The following is a 25,442-nucleotide window of genomic DNA, read 5'->3' as shown; positions in this document are numbered from 1 at the left end:
TGCTGCAGGCCACACAAGCTTCAGGGCTGTTTGCATTCGGGACTGAGCTGCCCAGCAGGGGGCTAAGGCCCTATGTTCCCGAAGCCTCAACTTGGTGGCCCAGTTTCTGGATCTGTGCAAGGGGGAACCGGGAAACTGTTGTTTTTGTTTTGTTTTGTTTTGGTACTTGGGATCGAACTGGGGACCTTGGGCTTGCAAGGCAGGCGGCAGCACCAGTGAGCTAAATCCCCAGACCCTTTTTTAGGTACTGGGATCCAACTCAGGACCTTGCGCTTGTGAGGCAGGCAGCGGCGGAACCACTGAGCTAAATCCCTGGCCCTCACTTTTTGTATTTTGTAGTGCTGTATTGTTATTTTTCTGTGTCTTGTCTCTGTCTCTGTCTCTCTCTCTCTGTGTGTCTCTCTCTCTGTGTGTCTCTCTCTCTGTGTCTCTCTCTCTCTCTCTCTCTCTCTCTCTCTCTCTCGATGACAGGGTCTCACTGTAATTCAGGCTGGCCTTGAACTGTCTGTAGCCCAGGCTGGTTTCCCAATTCGTGGCAATCCTGCTTTAGTCTCCTGGTGCTGGGATCACAAGAGTGCGCCATCACACCAAATTTACTTATCTTTAAGGGCTTTCAAATTTTGTGGGATCAGAATATGGAAAATGAGCAATCATAATAGCTGTCACTTTTGAACAATTATAACAGTTAACATTTTTCTATTATAGTATTGTGAATATTTTCTCCCCCATTGCTGTCTATAATATTTATATATACATTTTTTTTTTGTGTGTGTGAGATACTGAGGATTGAAACTGTGCTAGGTAAATGCTGTACTACTGAGGAACATTTTATTTTGAGACAAAACATTGCCCAGGTGGGGCTGGAATTTTTTTTTCCACCCGTCTTTGCCTCCTAACTAGTTGGGACCCAGCTGAACTACTTTATATTTCCAAATCACTTAATTCTCATACCATACCTGTGAGGTAACTACTATTATGTCTAAATTTTTTTGGGGGGTTACTGGGGATTGAACTCGGGACCTTGTGCTTGTGAGGCAGGGAGTGGAACCACTGAGCTAAATCCCCGGCCCACTATGTCCTTTTTTACCAGAGGAAAATAGGTTAAGTAGGTGACACAGCGATATATTTGGTAATTTTGCATGATCTTAGCTAGATGTTCTCTTTTCTTTTTTTTTGAGACAGGGTCTCACTATGTAGTTGAGACTGCCCTGGAACTCACTGTGTAGCCCAGGCTGGTCTCGAACTCACAGAGATCCTCTTGCCTCAGCCTCCCAAGTGCTGGGATCACAGCCATGCTCCACCACTCCCGGCCAGGCTGATCTTGAACTCTTGGCAATCTTTCTTAGTCTCCTGAGTGCTGAGAATGTAAGCATGTGCAACCAAACCCAGCTTTTTTCTTTTTAAAATTACTTTATTTTTTTGAAACAGGGTGTCACAATGTAGGTAAGGTTGGCCTTGAACTTGCAGTGATCTTTCTGCAAGCCTCTTGAATGCTAAATTTTTATTTTTGGTACATGTGCATAACACATCTTTTTAAATTTTTTATCTTAGTTTTTTAGTATCTTGGATCGAACTCAGGACCTTGTGCTAATGAGGCAAGAGGCAGAACCACTGAGCTAAATCCCCGGCTACTCTTAGCTCCCTCTCTTCTTCCACACTTTCAAAAACTTGTTTTTTTTTTAGTAACGTGGATTGTATCGGGACCTTGTGCTTGCAAAGCAGGTGGCAGCATCACTGAGCTAAACCCCCCGGCCCCAGACTTTTAAAAACTTGACAGAATCTTTCTAAAATTTGTTTCGATGAATGCATCTGTAAAATAAGAAAATTCTTTTTTCTTTTTTTGAGGCAGGGTCTTGCTTGGTATGTCGTTCAGGCTGGCCTTGAACTCACTGTGTAGCTCAGGCTATCCTCAAACTCACAGTGATCCTTCTGCCTCAGCCTCCCAATTGCTGTGATTTCAGGAATGTTCCACCATGTCGGATGGGGCCTCAACTGTGTAGTCAAGGCTGTCCTCAAACTTGTGATCTTCCTTCCTCAGCCTCCTAAAGTGCTGCACTTTGGCATGTACCATCATGACCAGCTTGACTGTACTACCTTGTCTCAAAATTAAAACTAAAAGGGCTGGAGATGTAGCCCATCGCGAAGGCTAAATTTTCAGTATATGCCAAGAAACAAAAATCTGTTCTTGGACTCAGCAACTCTTCTCTTTTCTGTTAAGGCCCTAGTTAGTAAGTTTGTTCGATTCCAAGTTGATTTTGGAGCACTTGTTTTTATAATAACAAATAACTGGTAAAGATTAATAAATTTGTTAGGTAGATGTGGGACCTTTATGGAGAGGAGTACCTTGTAGCTACTGAACATAATATAGGTTTCTACTAATGACCTGGAAAACATATAATACATATATTATATACACACATACACATATTATATATACAGTATATGTAATAGATATATATATATGCATATATATGTATATATATAATATATATATTGCATGTTTCCCAGGTCATTAGTAGAAACCTATATTATGTCATATATTTTATATATATATATATATATATACACACACACACACACACACACACACACATACATACATGCCAGGTTACACAATTATGTGTAGTAAGATAATATTTTTATAGGAATATACTTGTATGTCCATTTACATAGAAATCTTATTTATTTATTTTTGGTATCAGGGATCTGACTTTGGACCTTGTGCTTGCTTAGCAGGCGGTGACACCGTGGTGACACCACTGAGCTAAATCCCTAGCCCATACTTTTCATCTTTTTTATTTTTGAAATTTATTTATTTACATAGAAATCTAAAGATACAAGTGTAAATAGTGTCTTTATTTAAGTGTAGGATTTTGGATGAATTGAACTATTTTTTAAAAAAAATTTTTGGTGTAGTTACAGACCTATAGGAAAATTTCCAAGATATTGCTGGTATGAAGGATCACAGCAGTGAGAGGCTGGGGCAGTAGTGTTGAGAGTTTGAGCCCAACCTCACACTGTCTCAAGAGAAAAAGTTTTAAAAAGATCCTGGTGAGGTGATTGTGTGCTTATAATTCCAGGGTTCTGGGAGGCTGAGGTAGGAAGATCCCAAGTCCCACCTAGCAATGGTGGGAATACCAGGCAGGCATTTTACCACTTAGGTAAATTCTCACTCCAGATACATTATTAACTAAATAACATTATTAACTAACTGTTTGTTTTTTAACTAATATCGTTTTTTCTGTTGCAGGAGCCCATTCAATATACTATAGTCCTTTTTTTTTTTTTTTTTTGAGACTGGTGGTCAAACTCGGGGACACTGTACCACTTAGTTATATCCTCAGCCCTCTTTATTATTTATTTTGAGACAAGAGTTTTGCTGAATTGCTCAGGTTGGAGCCAGTTGTACTGGCACATGCTTGTAATCCCAGCACTCAGGAGACTGAGGCAGGAGAATTGCCAGGAGGAGTTCAAGGCCAGCCTGGGCTACATAGGGAGACCCTGTTTCAGAAAAAACAAAAACAAAAATGTGCTGACATTGGTCTTCAATTTAAGATCCTCTTGCCTTAGTCTCCCAAGTAGCTGGGTTTACAGCATGTACCATTGTGCCTAGCCTATGCTAGTTATGTCTTCTTGGCTTGAGAGTTTATCAGTTTCCCTTTTTTTTTTTAAATGACCTTGAACTTTTAGAGCTTTGTTGGTCAGGTGTTTTGTAGTGTGTCTTTCAATTGGGATTTGATGTTTGTGTCATGGTTGGACTTATACTACAGTACATACTGTCAACATAATTTGTCACTGTTGATGTGACCTAGATTGCTTAGCGGTGAATCTAGTTTTTAAATGTTTGCTTTTCTTTAGTTGCATTTTTTAAAAATTTGTTAACTTGTAATACAAAAAGTAGATATTTGTCATAATATTCTGCATGTCAGTGTCCATCTTTATTAGTAGCATTTATAGTAGTAATACATGCAAAAGCCTGGTAAAGAGAGCATAGTAGAAATAACAGTCACAAACTGGGCATGGTTGCATACTCCCGTAATCTCAGCACTTGGGAAGCCGAAATGGGTGGATTGTTAGGAGTTTGAGGCCAGCCTGGGCCACATAGTGTGTTCAAGGCCAGTCTGAGCTTTGTAGTGAGAACTTGTTGCAAAACAGAAATGTCACAGAAAAATAACTGATAAAGTTGCCTGAGGACTAATTGTAAGAAGATTGAAGACATAAGTAATACATAGATTGTTTTAAGTCTTTTAAAAATTTTAAATTGATCAGTATTATTATTATTATTATTTTTTTTTTTTGAGACAGGTCTCCACTGTTAGTTCAGGCTGGTTTAAACTCCCTATGTAGTACAGCCTAGTCTTGAGCACATGGTGATCCTAGTGCCTCAGGTTCCCCAGTATTGGGATTACAGCCATGCACTATTGCACCCTGCTTTCATTGTTAACAGTTTTTAAACTGTCAGTCTAAGAAGAAGATTGTGGGGGCGGGGGATTTGGCTCAGTGGTTCTGCCACCTGCCTCCCAAGTGCAAGGTCCCGAATTTGATCCCTGGTACCACAAAAGAAGAAGAAGAGGAAGATTCTGATAATCTAGAATTAGATAAAAATTCCAAGGTTGGGAAGGAATTATCCCATTATGCATAATAGGGTAAAAATATAAATAGAATATGTAGGTAAATTCATCCATTCATTCAGCAACGGATGATTAATGAGTCCTCTGTATGCCAAATAATATTCCAGGCATGAAATACTGAACAAAACAAAGCCCTTGCAATTATGGAATTTGTATTTAATTTAATTTTTTTTTTTGTTTTGAGACAAGATCTCACTATGTCATCCAGGCTGGCCTAGAACTTATGATGATTCTCCTGCCTCAGCCTCTCAAGTGCTGAGATTATAGGTGTATGCCACCATGCCTGGCCTATTAAAAATGTTTTTAAAAGAGATCCTGTTACTCTTTATTTTTTAAGACTTATTTACTTGTATCAGTACATGTTTTAGTACATAATGATTACATTCTCTGTAGGGAACTGGTAAATGTATATAACACATTTTTTTCCCTTCCTTCCACCCCCTTTTATTTTTCCAGCATTAGATTCATTTATATATAAGACCTTATGAAGTTAATTATGACATATATGATATTATAATATGTATGATATTATATCATGGTATATGATATATGATGTATCATATTGATGTATGGTATATATGATATACCATATTGATATATCATTGATATATGCTATATATGACAACCTGGAATTTATATTTTAGTAGGTAGACAGTGAGCTAATAAATGATTTGATTTTAGGTTTTGTCAAAATGCTATGAAGAGGGGCCAGGGATTTGGCTCAGTGGTTCTGCCACCTGCCTCACAAGTCCAGAGTTCCATCCCCAGTACCAAAAATAAAAAATGCTATGAAGAAGATAGTACAGTGATATCGGAGTTGGTGGTTTGGTCATTCTCTTCGGTGGGTTCAAGGTATGGCTCTCTGATGCAATAGTTGAGCTTTGACCTGAGTGATAAGGTGTAAGCCATGCCAGAATGTGGAGCATTTCAAGCAGTAAGAATACTTTTGTGAGGAGAGTCAATTTGGGATTCTCAAGTAGAGTGCCTGGGGTATTAAGTGATAGTAATGTTGTGGTACATTATAGTAAGAAATGAGACTGGGAAGTTTATAGGCTCAGACTGTGTAGAGTTTTGTAGACCATAAAGATTGTAGATTTTGTTCCAGTTGTGACAGACTCCATTGAGCAGCATTGTGAAGTAAATGGTATAATCTTAATTCATGTCTAAAAAAAGTTTTTTTTGGAAACATGGTTGTTTTACTTACTTTTCTCTCCTTGCTGAGACAAAATACCTGGCACCCAAAGTTAAAGGGGGAAGCATTTATATAGCTCACAGTTTGTGGAGGTTTCACTCCATAATTGTCTGGCTCCAAGGCAAGGTGGCTTGGCAGACACATGTGGCAGAGGAGAAACAGTTCATGGCAGGCAGAAGGTAGCAGAGCAATAAGCATGACCAGAACTGTGTTTATCCCTTATAACTTATCCAGGCTACTTAGGGTGGGTAGCACTCACACCCTTAATGCTAGTGCCCCTACTCCTAGTATTTTATTTATTTATTTTTTGGTACCAAGGATTGAACTTGGGACATTGTGCTTGCGAGGCGGGTGGCAGCACCACTGAGCTAAATCCCGGCCTCCCCATCCTAGTATTGCACTATTAATTCTAGCATCACACACTGTAGATCCAGTCACCTCTTAAGAAGCCCCATCTATGGCTGAATGAGGCTTTGGGGGGACCTCTAGGCACAAGCCATAACATTCTGCCCTTAGACCCCCAAAGACTCAAGCACATCCCTTTATGCAAAAGGCATTTAATCCATCTCTAAGAGTTTCCAAAGTCCTAACAGTTTCACCATTGTTGAAAAGTCCAATTCCAAACTCTCCTCTGAGATTTAAGGCAAACTCTTAGCTGCAAGCTCCTGTACAAATGAAAAAAGTTAAACTTCCAACATTCAATGGCACATGATAGACATTACTGTTTCATAAGGTACAAATAAGGAATTATAAAGGAATAGGACCAACGCAAGTCCAAAATCTAGCAAACATTAAATCCTTTAGTTCCATGTCCAGCATTCAAGGCAGTCTGTGGCAAGATAAAACTCAAAAGGGCTTATAGCACTTCAGTGTTGTAGTTTCCATGGCTTCTCTCTTGGGCCTGCTCTGCTCCCTTGAAGCTTTCCTCAGATCCATTTTCCTGGCTTCTCCAAACTTCTGGGACTGGGGTCTCCACTGCATCTTCAGCGTTATACTCACAGCTTTACACACTGCCCTATCAGGGACACACTGCTAGGCTTCCCAGGCGTCTTCTGAAATCTGGGTGGAAGCCTTTCTGACCACTCAATTCTTGCATTCTGTATGCACCTAACCAGCACCACGTGGATGATGCCAGGTTCTGCTGTCAGCTGGAGCAGTAGCCAAGTTTCCTTTCCCTCTCTCTGTCTCTCTCTCTCTCTCTGCTGTAGGGGTCCAGTGCCTATGAACCAAGTCCCAAGGAACAATTTCTCTAGGCCGCAAGCATTCTGGAACATGGTGCTCTGGGGCTCTTTCCTCAAAGCAAAGTCTTACCTTTGCAACTCCGAGGCAGCAAAGGCTGGAGTCCTGCTGGTTCTTTTGATGTCCTTAGGCCATCCTTTTTGTTGTCTTCTTCAGAAATGCTTGGCTTTTTCTCACTAGTCTTTTCAGTGACCAATTTCACCTCTGTTCTCTCTTTTTAGGTTGCAACTTTACTGGAGCTTCCTTTCTGGTAACACTCAGAATGTTTTAAATCTTTCTGCTGGGCTCTTTGCTTTTGATTATCAACATAAATCTGGCTAAAAGCCCCCAGAAAGTAGCCAGGCCACCACTTCAACATTAGACTGTCTTGAAAGTCCTTCTGCCAAATTACTTATTTCACCATCCTTAATCTCATTCTCAGATGAAGTCTCTGGAAATGAGCAAAATGCACACAAACTTTCTGCTGAGCCATAGCATACATTGTCTGCAGTCTTAACAGCTGATGCAGTTCTTTTTTCCAGCACAAACCTCCTGAGCTGGGTCCTTTACTGGCTTTTTGGTCTTCTGAGCTTTGACCTGACTCTCCAATCAGATGAAGCCTAGGTGTTCCAACTCTACTTTTTCAGCTGAAATCTCTGAACCTTTTCTAACTTCTCCTTCCCACAAGCCAGTTTCAAAGGCTCTTGAGCCACATGGCCAGGTGATGTCACAATAATGACCCTACTTCTCTGGTACCAAGTTCTGTCTTAGTTACTTTTCTCTCCTTGCTGAGGCAGAATACTTGACATCCAAAGTTAAAGGGGGAAACGTTTAGTTAGCTCACAGTTTGTAGAGGTTTCACTCCATAATTGGCTAGTTCCAAGGCAGGGTGGCTTGGCAGACAGACATGGCAGAGGAGAAACAATTCATGGCAGGCAGAAGGTAGTGGAGCAATAAAGATGACCACAACTCTTTCTATCCCTTATATCTTATCCAGGCTACTTAGGGTGGGTAACACTCACACCCTTAATGCTAGTGCCCCTACTCCTAGTATTGCACTATTAATCCATTCCAGCATCACAAATGCCAGATCCAGCCCCCTCTTAAGGAACCCCACCTCTGATCAGTGAGACTTTGAGAGAACATCTAGACACAAACCATAACAAGAGTCTTGCTTTGTATTCTAGGGTGGCCTTGAACTCAGTATGTAGCACAGAATGGTCTCAAACTCTCAGTGACTCTCCTGCCTCAATATCCTGAGTGCTAGAATTACAGGCATGTACCACCACATCCGGCACTAATTTATATTTTTAAAATATCACATTGCTGTAGAGGTAAGAGGTGCAGCAAGAGACCATTTAAGTTGTTGGAGGGCCGTGGATTTAGCTCAGTGGCACCATGCCTGTCTTGCAATTGCAAGGTCCTGAGTTCAATCCCTGCTACAGGGGGGAGGGGAGAAGTTGGAATTGTATGTGGTATTATATGTCCGTAACTCTGAGCTTTTTGGAAGGCTGAGACATTGCAAATTTGAGCCCAGACTGGGTGGTTTAGTAATTTAGCAAGACCCTGTCTCAGAGCAAAACAAACAACAAAACAAAAAGGCAGGGCTAAGAATGTAGCTCAGTGCAAAAAACATTTTTTTGTTGGAATGGTATGATGAGGTGTTACATCTTTGAGTAGGGAGGCAGTGAGATGTGGTTAGATTATCTGTGGTAAGTGACAGGTAGTGAAGAACCCACGGTGATTGTATATTTTTAGCTAGAGCATCTGGTACCATTTAACAGAGATGGAAGACTAGAAGGAGCTAATTTGGATGGAGAGTTTAGTCAGCTGTTTTGAGCCTTATACTAGATACCTAGGATTGGCTGTTGAGTAGACAGTTGAAGCCCAAAGTGAAAGTCAGGGTTGTGACTAACATTTGGGATGTCATTAATAAGTAGATGATGTTTTAATACATGGATCTAGTGAGGTCGCCAGGAAGTAGTGAAGAAGGCCAATGATTGAGCTCAGAGACTTTGCTGAAATATGGGTAGGAATGCACTACATTTAAATTTCTCCCTCCCTCCCTCTCACCTCCTTTCCCTCTCCTCTTTCTTTTCCTCCTGAATGGTTCTCTTCCTCCTCCCTTTTCTTCCCTTCCCCTCCTTTTCCTTTCTCTTCCCCCAATTGAACTCAGGTGTGCTCTGCACTGAACTGTATCCCCAGCTCTTATATTTTTATTGGTACCGGGGATTGAACTCGGGTCCTTGCACTTGCAAGGCAGGCCACCGACTGCTAAGCTAAATCACCGACCCCTCTTCTTATATTTTTATTTGAGACTAGGTCTCATTAAGTTTGCCAAGTTGGACTGAAACTTAGGATCCTGCTGGAATCTCCCACCCACCCTTTTTTGTTTGTTTTTTGGGACAAAGTCTTGCCACGTAGTTCAGGCTGGTCTTGAGCTCACTGTGTAGCCCAGACTGGCTCTGAACAGGTGGCAATTTTCCTGTCTCAGCCTCCCAGTTACTGGATTACAGCTTGTGCCACTATGTCTGGCTTCTGAAACTTTTTATGATTTGCCTCATGCCTTTACTCAGTTTTCAGTGTTCACTCTACATTTGGTATGTAATTTCTCCTAATTTCAAAAGGTAGAACTTGGCCCCTCAGAGCTGTAGTTAATATCTGTTTTTTAGGGAAGTACAAAATTATTTGTTGTTTTCATTGGCTTTTTTTTTTTTTTGGTACTAGGGATCAAACTTGGACCCTTGCACTTGCGAGGCGGGTGCTGGAACCACTGAGCTAAATCACTGGCCCTTCATTGGCTTTTTATTTATTTGTTTTCTCAGGGGTAGGTATGTAGTAGATGCTTAATCACAAAAGGAAAAGTTTAGAAGTATTGCCTAACCTTGTAATCCTTGTAAACCTCTGTAATCCTTGTAAACCTCTGTAATCCCAATTACTTGAGAAACTGAGGCAGGAGGATCACAAGTTAGAGGCTAACCTCATCAATTTAATGAGACCCTTTCTCAGAAATAAAAAGGCCTGATGTAGCTCAGTGTATGTAGCTCAGTAGTAGAGCTGCTTGCCTAGCATGCAGGAGCCCCTGGGAAAACAAAAAGATTAAAAATTAGAGTTAAAACTACTTCTTAAAATACTCAGTCATGGGCTGGGGATTTATCTCAGTGTTACTGCTGCCTGCCTCACAAGCGCAAGGTTCCGAGTTCGATCTGTGGTACCAAAAAAAAAAAAAAAAAAAAAAAAAAAAAAAAAAAAAAAAAAAAAAAAAAAAAAAAAAAAAAAAAAAAAACAAAAAACAAAAAACCCAACCAAACAAACAAAAAAACCCATACAATCACATAGAACATTAGCTGGAAATTTTAGCATCTTTTTAGTATGGCATTGTTTTGGTTTTAATGCTATTCATTGTGGTATAATTTAGCCAGTAAGAGTTTAATGAAATGATGTCAATTAGCAGCTTCAGTGCAGGGACATATTAATAGTGTTTTAATCTCTAGGGCTGAATAATGCTTATTCTTTGGATGTAAGCTATTATGATTCTTCCTTTACTTGCCCACTTTGCCACCCACCTTCTCAGTAGTCAAGAATTCTATTTTAGCATTACATTTGTACTTTGAGCTCTTTGCTGAAGAAGGAACCTAATGTAATAAATCAAGGAAATTGAGCAGTGCTCACCCCAGGAATATCCTTTAAATTGTTGTATAGAGAGAAGCTTACATTGTGAATTGTAGGTGTGAGGGTTTCAGTCTGAGTCCAAAGTAGGTTTAATTATTTTGTTGTTCAATTGTAAGCTTATATTGAGCACCTACCATATATGGACACCATATGAAGTCTTGTGGGGGTCTCTACAAAATATATATATGCTTCTCTGCACATTAGATCCAAGACAGTTTAACTGAGGAATTGAAACATAAGATTAAAAAGGAATTTAATCTTAAACTATGTATCAGTAAGTACAAAGGGCTATGTTATGTATGAAGAACTTTGCATTTCTTTATCCCACAATTAGGTTCACTGTCACATACACTGTTATCTTAAGTTTCAGCATTTTAACATGACTTACAAGCTCTGCATTTTCATACTTTTCTTTTAAGTATTCAGTAAGATATTGGTCCCTTGTTTATTTGATAAGATAAAAGCCATATATAGGAAGAGGTTGCCCTGCCACTACATTGTATCTAAATGCTTTCTACTACTTCTTTTTTTGGAGCGGGGAGTAATACTGGGAGAGTGCTGAGCTACATTTTAGCCCTTTTTTTATTTTTTATTTTAACATTTATTTTGATTTTTTGAGACAGGGCTATCCTTGAACTCACTGCAGTTCTCCTTCCTTTGCCTCCCCAAGTGCTAGGATTATAGGTGTGCATTACTGTGCTCAGCTCAACATTCTCTGTATACCTCTGCTAGCCTGTTTATGCTTCTAGGTTTCTTTTCTTTTAATGGCAAATTTTTATTTATTTGTTTTTTAAATTGGTAGTTGCACTGGATTACATCCCCAGTCCTTTTTTATTTTTTATTGTGGAATAAGGTCTCACTAATTTGCCCAGGCTAGCTTCAAACTTTGCATCATGCTGCCTCAGCTTTTACCATGCTGCTATTACAGATATGCATTACCACACTGGGCTTCACATTGCTCTTAATAAAAGTTTTTAGTACTTTCTTACACTGAATGTAATCAAGTTGTGATAAACTCAATTTTCTCACTCAGTGTGGCACCTAAGTAGTTTTATGTCAAGTCTCCTCATACACATTTTTTTGTGTATTATTTTCAGGTTTTTAGACCAGGAACTGGGAATCTTTTCCTACAAAGAGTGCAATAGTAAGTATTTTTTGCTTTTCTAACCTTACTATTTCTGTCAGCTGCTTCTCAGCTCTTCATTTGTAGCGTGAAAGCAGCTGTAGACAGTATATGAAGTCCTGAGCATGGCTATTTTCCAGGGAAGCTTTATTTATGGACACAAATTTTTATTTGTCGTTGTTGTTTATTTCGAGACAGGGTCTTTCTGTGTAGTCCAGGTTGGCTTTGAACTCACTATGTAGCCCAGACTGAACTTGAAGTCACAGCAATCCTCCTGCCTCAGCCTCCCAAGTGCTGGGATAACAGGCATGCACCACTACACCCAGCTTGAAATTTGAATTTTATATAATTTTTACATGTAAATTTTATTAATTTGACTTTTGGAACCATTTAAAAATAAAAAAATCATGGCTGATGTGGTGGCACGCCTATAATTTCAAATCTTCAGGAGGATGGTAACAGCCCAGTCTGGGTAACTAAGGCCTTGTCTCAAAAATTTAAAAATGGCTGGAGATTAGCTCAGTGTGAGGTCATAGGGAACTAAGCAAGTAGGTCAGTCGTAGAGCATTTGCCTAGCATTCCCAGTGTCTTGGTTCAAGACCCAGTACTGCACAAAACAAATAACATCACTCACGCACACAAACAGGCACGCATGCACACCAGCCTTTCCTGGCACAAATGCCTGCCTTTCTTGATGTGTGGGTCTTAACAAAAACAGAAGGCTTAGGGGCTGGGGATTTATTTAGCTCAGTGGTTCCACTTCCTGCTTTGAAAGCACAAGGGTCTGAGTTTGATCCCCAGTACCAAAAAAAAAAAACAAAACCCAAAAAACAAAAACAGAAAAACCCCACAAAACAAAAAACAGAAGGCTGGACATGGCCTAGGGGTCTGTTCTCTAGGCAGCCACACTTGTTGCCAGTACTAGTTGGGTACTACTAGTACTACTAGTACCCAACTAGTTCTTTCCCTACTCTGACTGTCTGTCTTGTATCACAGTCTCAGGATCATTGGAGTTTGTTTTAGATACTTTTCTAGTAATGAAGTGCTCTGTTCAAACTTCTGTCATTGTGTTTATATGTCTATAATTTTGTGTGTGTGGCAAAGTATATATAATGGAAAACCATTGAAATAATTTTTTGCTTTGTTTGAGGTAAGGTCTGGCTATGTATTTAATTCAGTTTGGCCTTCAAATCATTGCAGTCCTCTTGCCTTGGCTCTCTCTCTCTTTTTTTTTTTTTTTTTTTTTTTTTTTTTGGTTTTTTGAGACGGGGTCTCACTATGTAGTTGAAACTGACCTGGAACTCACTATGTAGCTCAGGCTGGTCTCGAACTCACAGCGATTCTCCTGCCTCAGCCTCCTGAGTGCTGGGATTGCAGGTGTGCAGCACCACGCCCGGCAGCCTTGGCTCTTGAATACCGGGATGACAGGTGTGCACCACTATGCCAACACCACTATGATGTTGAAACAGTTTTTAAGTGTATGTTTTTTTTGTTTATTTTAAAATTTATTTTATTTTATTTTTGAGACAGAATCTTGCTCTATAGTTCAGGCTGGTCTTGAACTCACTATGTAGCTCGCTGGTATAGAGCTTCTACCTCAGCCTCCCAAGTGCTGGGATTACAGGCATACTCCACCGCACTCAGTTATTTTTCATTTTGACACAATATTTATATGTATGAAAAAAATATATGCATGTAAGGGGCTACGCTGTGATATTTTGCCACCAGAGTAGTTCTTTGGTACTTAATACATTGACATATTATGCAGCTGTCATTACCCTCTTATCTCCAGAGTTTTTATCTTCAAAACTGGAGCTCTGTGCCCATTTAACACTCAGTCCCCATCTCCCCCTCTTCCATCTTTTAGCAGCCACCATTCTCTATCTTCTTCCTCTGAATTTTTTTTTTTTTTCTTGGTATCAGAGATTGAACTCAGGTCCTTGTGCTTGCAAGATAGGCACCGGAACCACTGAGCTAAATTCCCAGCCCCTGCCTCTGAATTTGACTATTCTAGATATCTCACATAAAAGGAGTCATACAAAATATTTGTTCTTTCCTGTTTTATTTTACTTTGCAGCATGTCTTCAAGGTTTAACTACGTTGTAGTGTATGTTAGAACTTCTATCTTTTTTGTTGTTGTTACAATGGGGGCTGATACTAGGGCTTCACATGAAATCTTCAAAAGGAGTTAGTTGCATAAAAGAAGACTCCATTGATCCAATAGCAATGATTCCATTAGTGATAGTGAAACCTGTCCCTATACAACTCCTCTCTCTTGTCTCCTTCACACCAGCCACTAAAGTTTTCAAAGGTAAGTGCAGGTTAATTTGTTTATTTTTCTTTATATTTTGTATTTTCTTTATTATTTTGTGCTCTATTATAGTATTGTAATAATTTTTATATGAATATTTTAGAATTGTGGAACAAATCATCTGAATTTCCATATTTCTTGTGGGCAATTCACCTTGGATTACAAGCATATTTCTGGAATGAATTATGGTTGCAAACCAAGGTTTTTACTGTATTTCCTTTTTTTTTTTTCTGTTCACCTTCATTGGAGGTTCTACTAAGTAGAAAAACATTGTAAAGGTGGTGACTTAGTCATTTTTTTTCATTGGTGAGACAAAATGCTCAAAGCCCAAAGTCAGGAGGGAAGGTTTATTTTGCTCATAGTTTGTAGAGGTTTCAGTTCATAATTGGCTGGCTCCAAGGTCAGGATGGTGTGGCAGAGGGGCATCACAGAGGAGACACAGTCTGTGGCATGTAGAAGGCAGAAGGCAGAAGGCAGCAAGCCACAAGTGACAAGTGACCACACTAGCCCTCTTTCTGTCCCTTATATTTTATCCTGGTTACCCATCCTTACACCCAAGGTGGGGTACCCTTAATCCTACCCAGAACTATGCCAAACCAATCAGGACTAATTTAGTAACTACACACTGCCCAACCTATGACCAAATGAGTCTTTGGAGGGACAGCTAGACAAAAAGCCATAACAAATAGAGGAAAAACAAAACAAAACAAACAAAAAAACCGAAGCAAAAAGTTTGAAAAGTCTGCACATTTGTATCATTCTCCAAAGAAGTTATTGATGACTAAATTTTCTAGATGTTTTTTCCCAGAATTCCTTAAATAGCAAGAGATAAGCACTTGTGTTAAAATAAAAAGCTGGCCTCTCAGATCTCTGTCTTCAAATGGCATTGGAAATCTGGTTTTTCTTGGAAAATATGTCATTGTAATTATACCCTGGTTAAAAAAACAAACAAACAAACAAAAAAACTGCTTCTGAATTGTCATTCCCATCAGCATCCTCTTTTTTTTTTTTTTTTTTTTTTACTGCATCCTCTTTTTTTTTTTTTTTTTTTTTGGTACTGGAGGATTGACCCTAAGGTCTCATGCATGCTACCTAAGTAAAGTACTTCACTGAGCTACATTCCTAATCCTTTTTATTTTTTTATTTGAGTCTTTTTAATTTTATTTTTTATTTTGCCCAGGCTGACCTAAAAGTTGTGGTTATTCATTCATTTATTTATTCATTTATTTAAAGGCAGGGTCTTGCTGTCTAGTTCAGGCTGGCCTTGAATTCACTGTGTAGTAGCTCAGGCTGGCCTCAAACTTGAGGTGATCTCCGGCCTTAGCCTCTGATGCTGGCATTACAGGGATGTGCCACCATGCCCAGTAAACTTGTGATCCTTCAGGGTCTGCTTTTCCAGTAGTGAGGATTATGGGTATGTTGTACTGCACCTGACTCTTCTTTAATTTTTTCCTTTTGTACTTGAGATTAAACCAAAGACTATATCCACAACCTTTTAAAATTTTGAAATAGGGTCTTAATAAAATTTTTACCAGGATGGGCTTGAATTTGTGATCCTCCTGCCTTACCCTCCCAGAGTGCTGGTATTACAGTGTATACCATTATGCTTGGCTCTTCAAAAAATTTTTTCTTCAAAATTTTTGAAGATTTCCAGAATTATTTTTGAGCAATCTTTGTTGGTTCTGATTCTTTGTTTTGTTTTGTTTTGTTTTTTGAGACAGGGTCTCACTACGTAGTTCAGACTGCTCTGGAACTCACTGTGTAGCCCAGGCTGGTCTCAAACTCACAGCGATCCTCCTGCCTTAGCCTCCCGAGTGCTGGGATTACAGGCATGTACCATCATGCCTGGCAGGTTCTGATTCTTGATCCTGTTTATTTTTATTTTTGTTAATCCTCTGTTTAAATCAGTCTACTTACCTCCACACATAGAGGTTTCTAGTACTTAGCACATTCTGTGTGCTCCATACAAGTTACTTAAATTCTCATCACTGTTTCTTTTTATGTTTTTTTTTTTTTTTGGTACTGGGGATCAGACTTGGGTCCCTGCGCGTGCAAGGCAGACGACAGTGGAACCACTGAGCTAAATCCCTGGCCCTCATCACTGTTTCTTATCTGTATAATAGGGTTAATAACTTGTACCTTGGGCTTGTCTTTAGTGTTAGTGATGTAAAGAACATAAAATTAAACCAACCCTTTGTGTGCAAACCACTCAGTAAGTAGTTGTTGCTGTCTACATCATCAAGGTATCATCCTAAATACCTTTGGTGAGTTTTGAGAGTCTATGACTGCCTCTGGGAACTGGGGTGACTGTGGTGTGAAATCTTGATTTCACTAAGTCTTGGCCAGTTTGATGTGGGTACTGGATGATTTTGGGTTAGGGAGTGGAAATGGAATCTTTCAGTGTCCCTGGGCCTAAAATGGAGACTTGAGTCCTGTAAGAATTTGGTCCTCTAGCTTGGAGGGGGAGGTTAAAATACATGTGAACTTCTACTCAGGTGATTTTTTACCAGGATTATGCATATGTTAGTGTCAGTCACAGTATTTTCCAGGCTGTTAAGTGTATTTATATTTTTCAAATGAAAGCTTTTGAACACTGGCAGTTAATTTTTAGGTTTTTTTTTTTTTTTTTTTTTTTTTTTTGGTATGGGGGATCGAACTTGGAACCTTGCTCTTTTGAGGCAGGTGGTGGCACCACTGAGTTAAATCTCTGGCCTGAGCTTGAATCTTTTAAATCCCTTTCCCCTTTCCTCCTGCCTCCCTCCTTCCTCTAAACCTCCTTTTTCCATTTTCATTCATTCTTATTCTTGATATTAATTTTAGCTCATGTTTGTTCATTGAGGTTATTAGGTTCCTATGCATGGCATATTTTAATTCTACTTACTTCCTCTTCCCCCCATTAACTTCCTGCACTCTTAGTCTCCTTGGACCCCTTCCCATTTACAAGAGATCTATTCCTTTGTTTCCTTCTATCTTTTATTGTGCTGTTTATGTGTACTTTGGCTTACTGAAATAAGAGCTACTCTCTCAAGTATTTAAGCTTGTATGTCTGATTTATTTCACTAAATATTGTATTTTCCAGGCGCATCCATTTTCCCACAAATGTCTCAAATTTGTCCTTCTTTTTAGCTGAATAATATTCCATTATATATAGATAACCACATTTTCTTTCTCCAGTTGTTGATGGATATACTGTATAGGCCCCTTCCAGGATTTAGCTGTTGTTTATTTATTTTTTCCAAAGGTTTCATTTTTTTTTTTTTTGGTACCGGGGATTGAACTCCAGTCCTTGAGCTTGCAAGGCCGGCCACAGAACCACTGAGCTAAATCCCCAGCCCCAAAGGGTTTTTTTTTTTTTTGTCTTCTTTTTTTCACTTTTCTTTTTTGGTATCGGAAATCGAACCCAGGGCCTCGCGCTTGCTGGGTAGGTGCTGCGCCGCTGAGCTACATCCCTGGCCCCAAAGGTTTCATTTCTGAATGCACATGTGATGTTTAGTATTGCTAAAGTACTATCAACAGTGTAAGTTAAAGTGCCCAATTACTATCTAAAATTCTGGATAAAACCCTAGGAGAAACAATTGCTTTGCATTTTAAAAATCCAGGCCTGGGGATTTAGCTCAACGATTCGGTGGCCTGCCTTGCCAGTGCAAGGACCCGAGTTCAATCCCCGGTACCAAAAAAAAAAAAAAAAAAAATCCAATACCAGTCCCCTGCTCTATTTACTTCTCTCCAGTGGTGCAAAATGTAAAGAATGCTTTCCATGTTACTAGAAGCAAAAGTTTCCAAATAGATTTACCTTTGTTTAAAAGTTAAGGAATTTGCTGGGCATAGTGGTGCTTGCCTGTAATCCCAGCCCTGGGGGAGGCTGAGGTGGGAAGATCACTTAGAATTTGAGGCCAGCCAGGGGTACATAGTGAGTTCAAGGCCAGCCTGAAGTATATAGTGAGACCTTGTCTCAAAAAGTCAAAAAAAAAAAAAAAGTTTTAGCAATGAAATATGAGCAAAGGTGACAATATCAAAACCAAAAGTTTAGGGCTGGGGATTTAGCTCAGTGGTTCTGCCACCTGCGTGCCAAGTGCAAGGTCCCAAGTTCGATCCCCAGTACCAAAAACAATACAGAAAAACCCCCAAAAGTTCAGGAATTGGATTCAGGTGATTATTTTTTTTTCTTTTGGTACCGGGGCTTGAACTCGGGTTCTTGTGCTTGCAAGGCAGGTCATGGAACCCCTGAGCTAAATCCCGGCCCTCAGGTGATTTTTTAATGAAAACAACTTAAGTGACCAAGCAGTTTTTGTTTCAGATACTGAAGGTGGTGGGTGGGTTTCTAAAAAATAATCAAGTCCAAGAGCTGATTTTGAAAGTCTGGCTTGACCTTTTAGGGTTGTATTTAAGATTTTTTGTTTGCAGTTATTGCTGTAAATATATTCTTTAACAACTTCTTAATGAAACATGTATCACTTCTTCAATACATTTCAGTTTCTTTCTTGGTCATAGGAGTTAGGGCAGCAAGGCATTTCCTTAGATCCATGATTAGGTATCCAAGCTTGCCTATCTATTGATCAATTGATTACATTAAACTCAGGGCCTTGTGCCTGCTAGACGAGTGCTCTACCATAGTGCAATATCCACAGTTCCCATGCTCCTTTTCGTTTTTTGGTATCTTACACTTGTGAGACAGGCGTGGTGCCACTGAACTAAATCCCTTGCCAACCTCTTTTCGTTTTCTGAGTTAGAGTCTTGCGAAGTTGCTCAGGCTGGTCTTGAACTTGTGGTCTCCTGCCTCAGCCTCCCAACTTGCTAGGATTAAAGGCATGTGCCACTATATCCAGCTTTTTGTTTTGTTTTTTTCTTTTCAGAGATGGAGATTGAACCCAGGACCTTGCACATATTACTGATGAGTTATACCTCATTCCCAGCATATCTCTTCTCTAAGACTTTCTGAAAGTAAAAATACGTTATTAGATTTAAATATGCTCATGAGATGGAGTTTCATAATATAAATACATACATATGTGCGTGAGTGTATATGTGCCAAGGATTGCACTCAGGGCTTTCTACATGTTAAGTATGTGCTCTACTGATGATGGGCTCTACTTTTTTTTTTTTTTTTTTTTTTTTTTGAGACAGTGTCTCACTATGTGGTTCATCCTGAACTTGAACTCATTATGTTGCCCAGGCTAGCCTTGAGCTCATGGCAATACTCCTGCCTCAGCCTCCCCAGGGCTGGGATTACAGGTGTGCGACACCACACGTGACTCTTACAGTGCATTTTAATATGGCAGCCAGCATTATGCTGTGCAAGCAGAGATGCTTCTGCTGTGAAAGTCACCAAAACTCAGAATGGCTTCCTATTTTTGGCCACTGAAAGGGTGCTGAGGTATGTCCTCAGATCTTTTTTATATTTTTTATTTTGAGACAGGGTCTTGCTGTCATTAAGTTGTGCAGGCTGGGATTGAACCTTGCAGTATTTTGGCCTCAGCTTCCCATGTGCTGAGATTATAGGTGTGTATCACCATGCCACTGTTACCTTTCTTTTTATTTAAATTTTTTACTATAGTGTAACATACAGAAAAGTACACACATCATGAATGTACAAATTGATGTAGCTTTGCAAAATAAATTCACCTTGATTCGGTATCTTTTGTTTGTTTGTTTGTTTGTTTTTTGAGACAGGGTCTCACTATGTAGTTGAGACTGACCTGGAACTCACTGTGTAGCTCAGGCTGGTCTCTAATTCACAGCGATCCTCCTGCCTCAACCTACCAAGTGCTGGGATTACAGGTGTGTGCCACCATGCCTGGCTTGATCCATTATCTGAAACAAAATTATTGGGCTTCTCACTGGTAGAGTGAATGGCTAGTATATGTGAAGTGTTGAATTTAGTTCTCAGCACTGCAGAAGAGGAAAAAAAAAAGGCAGTTGTTTCCAACACTCAAGATCCACCCTGGTGATGAATTATAACCTTTTAACTCCCCCCCCCATACCTCTCATGCTGGCATTACAAGCCTATGTGTTACTATGCCTAGCAGTAATCTTTAATTAGTGTTTGTATTTTAGCACCTTTCATCCTAAACACTCTGAGGCAATGACTGTACCTGTATAACTTATCATAGTGTCCAGATAGGATGATTTTCATTGATGATAACTTGGAGGAGTCTTGTTTTGATTGTAGTTGGCACTGGAGGAGGAGAGCATTCTCTCCGGGGGTATCCTTGGCTGACTGTCCAGTAATTCCCTTTAGTCTGTTGCTTTATTATCTGAACTTTTGCAGCACCAGTCTGTTTCATTTGATTTAGTGCCTCATTTATGCTGTCATTCTTCAGTTTCTTTTTCTTTTTCTTTTTTTTTGTTTTTTGTTTTTTGTTTTTTTTTGAGACAGGGTCTCACTATGTAGTTGAGACTGACCTGGAACTCACTATGTAGCCCAGGTTGGTCTCAACTCACAGTGATCCTCCTGCCTCAGCCTCCTGAGTGCTGGGATTACAGGCGTGCACCACCACTCCTGGCTACATTCTTAAATTTCTTAATGCCTCTGGTTCTTATTCTTTTTTAGAAAGGAATTCTTTGACTTTGGAAGTTTGTCTTATACTGCTGAATTCTCTTAGCTGCTTCTAGTGCTGAGACAGTGTTAAGTAAGTGCTTGCTTCATGTCTAATTGCTTTGAAACAATGTTGAATTTATATGATATTTTTTGTGAGGAGCTCTTTAGATAATAATAATAAAAAGAACATGTTAAAATGGAGATTTATGTTCACTTGGGACCAAAAATTCATGTATGCTTGGGCCTCGTGGCACATATCTATAATTCCATCACTTGAGGCTGTCCTGCCTGGGTAATTTAATTGAGACTGTGTCTAAAACACAAGGACCTGAGTTCGATCCCTGGGACCAAAAAAAAAAAAAAGAACAAAAAAAAATTTGGAGGATATAGTTGAGTGCTGAAACACTCCTGGGTACTATCCTCCACTACCACCACCACCAAAAAAAAAAATCATTCATTTTTGTTTAGGGATTGGGTTCTGGGGATGGAAAGCAACACCTTGCACATACTATGCAAATTCTCTACCCTTAGCTACACCATTAGCTCCTCAAAAATTTAAAAACTGGGTATGGTCATATATACTTGTAATCTTAACTACTTGAGAAGCTGGGGCAGAGCTGGGCGTGGTGGCACACACCTGTAATCCCAGCATTTGGGAGGCTGAGGCAGGAGGATCGCTGTGAGTTCGAGACCAGCCTGAGCTACATAGTGAGTTCCAGGTCAGTCTCAACTACATAGTGAGACCATGTCTCAAAAAAGAAAAGAAAAAAAAAAAAAAAAAAGCTGGGGCAAAGGGATCTTGGCTTTGAGGAAGTGATAATGAAACCCCTCCCCCCAAAAAAGTAAAAGCAAGTAATATTTGACAGACTTTTGTTTGTTTTTTAATTGTGAGATAAGGTCTCACTGTGTAGTTCAGGCTGGCTTTGAATTGTGGCAGTCCTTCTGCCTCAAACTCTTTGGTGCTGGGATTATGGACGTGTGCCATAATATGTCTGGTTTACCTGTTATTAATTTTGTGATTTGTAGTTTTAATAATTTTGTCCTAACAATTTAGGCTGGCTGGCCTGCCTGCCTTTCTTCTTTCTCTCCCTTCCTCCTTTTGTTCCTTCCTCCTTTCTTTCCTTGTTACCTTCCTACTTTCCTTCCTTCCAATCTTGTTTCCTACCTTTCTACTTTCTCTTGCATTTTTTTTTTTTTTTTATTGTATGGAGGGTCAAACCCAGGGCCTCATGCATGCTAGATAAGCACTCTACTATTAAGCTACATTCTTCCAGGCTGCATTCCTTGCTCTAAAGAAGTAGCAGTACTTGTCAGCTCTGTTTCATAGCTTTATGTAAGTAAACAATGAAACAAATAAGCTAGATACAGTGGTACACATGTATAATCCCACCAGTGGGAGGCTGAGGTGGGAGGATCTCAAATTCAGGTCCAGCCTGATCAATTTAGTGAGACCCTATCAAGAAAAAAGGGGCTGAGGCTCTGGTTGCTGTGGGTTGAGCAGCTTTCCTCTATCATGCCCTTCCATTATGCAGTTTGTGTCTAGGACCTCATCAACCATGCATAGACTGAACCCTCTGACACCATTAGCCAAAATAAACCTCTCCTTCTTAAAAAAGAAAAACAAAACAAAATAAAACAATCTGGAAATGTGGCTCAGAATGAAGACCCTGGATTCAGTCACTAGTACCAGCATGTATTAAAGTCCTTTTGAAACTTAAAATACTGTACAAATTTATAACCTTTGTTTGCAGTCAATTATTTGAGAAAACCATTTCTTTTTTATAGGTCATATAAATGTTCCAAACAGGAGAAAGAGGATTATGGTATTTTAGGGCTATAAGATTTGGGAGTCATAGGTCTTTGAATCTATAATAAATACGTATTTGGAAAAGTTTCTTTATTGGTCAAGAGTGTTTCTATTAGTATGGCTGCTGACATTGATGTTGCATAAATTTCTTGGAGAGATGTGAAAGAAACATTTGCCTCCAAACTGCATGGGGGCCAACAGACTAAAGAAAAACTTGGATAAGTCCAGGTTAGTGATTGAGTTTAATTACAAATCATTGAACAGCTTGTGAGCTGGAGCACCACTGAAGTTGTCACTCATCTTGTGCTAGACTACTGGTTTTATAGGGTACTGATTAAGACAGCAAAAGCAGGATCAAAACCAAGAAAAGTTGGGAGAAGTTGTACACTCTCAGTACATCTTTACCAGGAAATTCTGCTGATCTCATTAAACACTGTCTATTTGAAGTGATGAATGACCTTGTTATGTTGCCTTTTGGCACACAGCCTTACTAGCTGGCAGTGCGTGTTGGGGGAGGAAGGTATGCATTACAAGGTGAAGTTACTTTGGCTAGGGTTTGGAGAACAGTTCTCACTGTACACGCCACCCCTTTCTCTGGCTCTTAGAATCTTTTTCTCCCTTCTTTCCTGGTGTTCCTTGAGCCTGGGAGGGGTGTTAATTTCCTTTGACTAAGAGCTGAGTGCTGGGCTGTTATGCCAAAGCAACAATATACATTTTGTTTTATTTTTTAAATTTTTATTTAATTTAATTTTATAGATGAGTTCTTACTATGCAGTTCAGGCTGAACTTGGACTCTGTAGCTAGGCTGGCCTTGAACTCATGGTGGCCCTCCTGCCTCCGCCTCCCAAGTGCTGGGTTACAGCTGTGTGCCATCGTGCTCAGCAACAAATATACATTCTAGCAGTAGACCGTCACTCCTGGAATGATATAAACAACAATCAAAAGTATATGTCCTCAGGGCCAGGGATTAAGCTTAGTGGTTCACTGCCTGCCTTGCAAGCTCAAGGTCCTGAGTTCGATTCCTGGTACCAAACAAAACAAAAGTACATGTCTCAGTAGCCAAGTAGAGAGCCTAGCCAGTGTGTAAAGATTTCTCAGCTATTTGAATGAACTATATCAAGAAAACCTGCCCTGGGGCCGGGGATTTAGCTCAGTGTTTATACCACCTGGCTTGTAAGTGGAAGAACCTGAGTTTGATCCCTGGTACCAAACAAATCAAAACAAAACCACCTCCCATCCCAAAAGAAACCCTGCTTTTAGGTGGTTTAAAGCGTGTGTTATATTATTACCTAGGATATAAGCATAGCAGGTTGTGGCTCTATGGGCAGCAGTTAACATGTTCAAGGCCATTCTGTTTTGCAATACTACGCCTCATATATGTGATCCCGCACAGCCACCTGGTGCCGGAAGGGAGAAAGCAGTACGTGGCAATTTATTTCCCAGTCCATTTTGTATTTCATACCTGTATGATGTTTACACAGCTTTCAGATATCAACCATTTGTTGATAATGGGAAGTGCCAGTCTTATTCTTTTCAAGACACAAGGGGGCACAAATGTACAAATGCTCATGTTTAGCTACCATGCACATAGCTCTGTTCCTCACTGAAGTGTCTGCTTGGGATTCACTTGCATATTTTCTTGCTGTTGCTAAGGCTTTATCCCTCTGCCAGGACATGTGTTCTGTTTTATGTGTGTTACTTAAAGGAAGGCCTTGTCTTGGTTCTGGGGTCCTCGTAAAGTTATAGTATTCCAGTTTCTGGGAGGACAAATGCAGCTCACTCCAGGAGAGGGGAAGTTTACCACATACTCAATAGTTTACCTCATATATACATCAATACTGCCCTTCTCTTGGACTCTCCAGGAGGGGAAGTTTACCACATACTCGATAGTTTACCTCATATCCACATCAATACTGCCCTTCTCTTGGACCACTGGTTGTTTTCCCATGCTTGACTCTAGCCAGATGGTATCTGTATTCATCTATATGGCCATTGCTGTCCTTCGTATTTTGTGCCCTGACTAGGCCATTGGTGTACTAAACATTTTCAGGAATGGGTGGTGTCCATTCTAGCACCTTATTTGGCTTAGCTTTTGACTACATCTCTAGGGCTGCTTCAGTACTTTTGAATGACACTGACTCCAGCATGGTTTGCAGGGCATTTGTCATAGGCCTGGCAGATAGGAGTCTACAATACTCTTAAGTATGAATGCCACTTTTGCAAAGTCTGATTTTGTGCTGTTCCAGAAAGGAGGTTGGTCAAAAGGCGTTCAGTCTGGCCTTTTCTTGGATGTGCTGTTTTTAACGTCTCTGAAGCAGATCCAGGGATGGATTCCACCTACTGTGGGGTTTCATGTGCAGTCAGAAACTGTTGCATGTTGTACACTGGGCTTCTGGCCCTTTCCATGACTGGGACCAGAACCCTGTTGGAACTGTCCATTCAGATTGTTTCAGTGATAGCCCTCAAATATAGCCCATGGGGCTTCCAGTAATATCGAGAATAAATAGATGCTAGGGTATTGGGGCAAATAGCTGTTTAACCTGTGCCAAAATGTTTTGGCTTACTCAAAAGCCTCTTGAGGACTTTTGTCGCAATCCTACGTGGTCCCCCTTTTTAATCTAATACTATAGAGGGTGGGAAACTTGAGCAAGTGGGTTGGGAAAATATGTCAGCACTGTCAGGAGTCCTAAGAACACCTGTAATTGCTCTGTGTTCATTGGTAAAGCCTGCTGTAAAGATTTTATATAACATTTTTAGGTATTATGTGTGTTTTCACAAAATTTTATAGCAGTTTTATACTGTTCCATGGGGGGTTTGGATTGGTTTCCTATCCCCACTCCTTTAGGTGCCCTTGTATACAGTATTCTCCAGGTGTGTGTATGTGTATAAAATATATATTTTATGTATTTTTATATTTATATATATATTTTTTGGAGGGTACCAGGGTCGA

At 39.9% G+C, this 25,442-nt stretch overlaps 1 protein-coding gene across 2 annotated transcripts in view; it reads left to right on the top strand.

The window, feature by feature from the left end:
• The window catches only part of Mga (MAX dimerization protein MGA), a 139,794-nt gene that overhangs the window by 2,236 nt on the left and 112,116 nt on the right, over positions 1 to 25,442 (top strand). Inside the window, exon 2 of one of the 2 annotated variants that reach the window (XM_033764989.1) lies at positions 11,811 to 11,857. The exons of the other annotated variant lie outside the window; for it this stretch is intronic. The gene's annotated coding sequence lies outside the window, so the exon portion shown is untranslated. The remainder of the gene's footprint in view (positions 1 to 11,810; positions 11,858 to 25,442) is intronic. 2 annotated transcript variants of the gene reach the window in all.

This window comes from Fukomys damarensis, unplaced genomic scaffold, assembly GCF_012274545.1.
Source record: "Fukomys damarensis isolate Sample0158 unplaced genomic scaffold, DMR_v1.0_HiC HiC_scaffold_17, whole genome shotgun sequence".
Classification (NCBI taxonomy): Eukaryota; Metazoa; Chordata; class Mammalia; order Rodentia; family Bathyergidae; genus Fukomys; species Fukomys damarensis.
The sequence above is the reverse complement of the archived record's forward strand: the minus strand, read 5'-3'. Positions and strand labels throughout refer to the sequence as shown.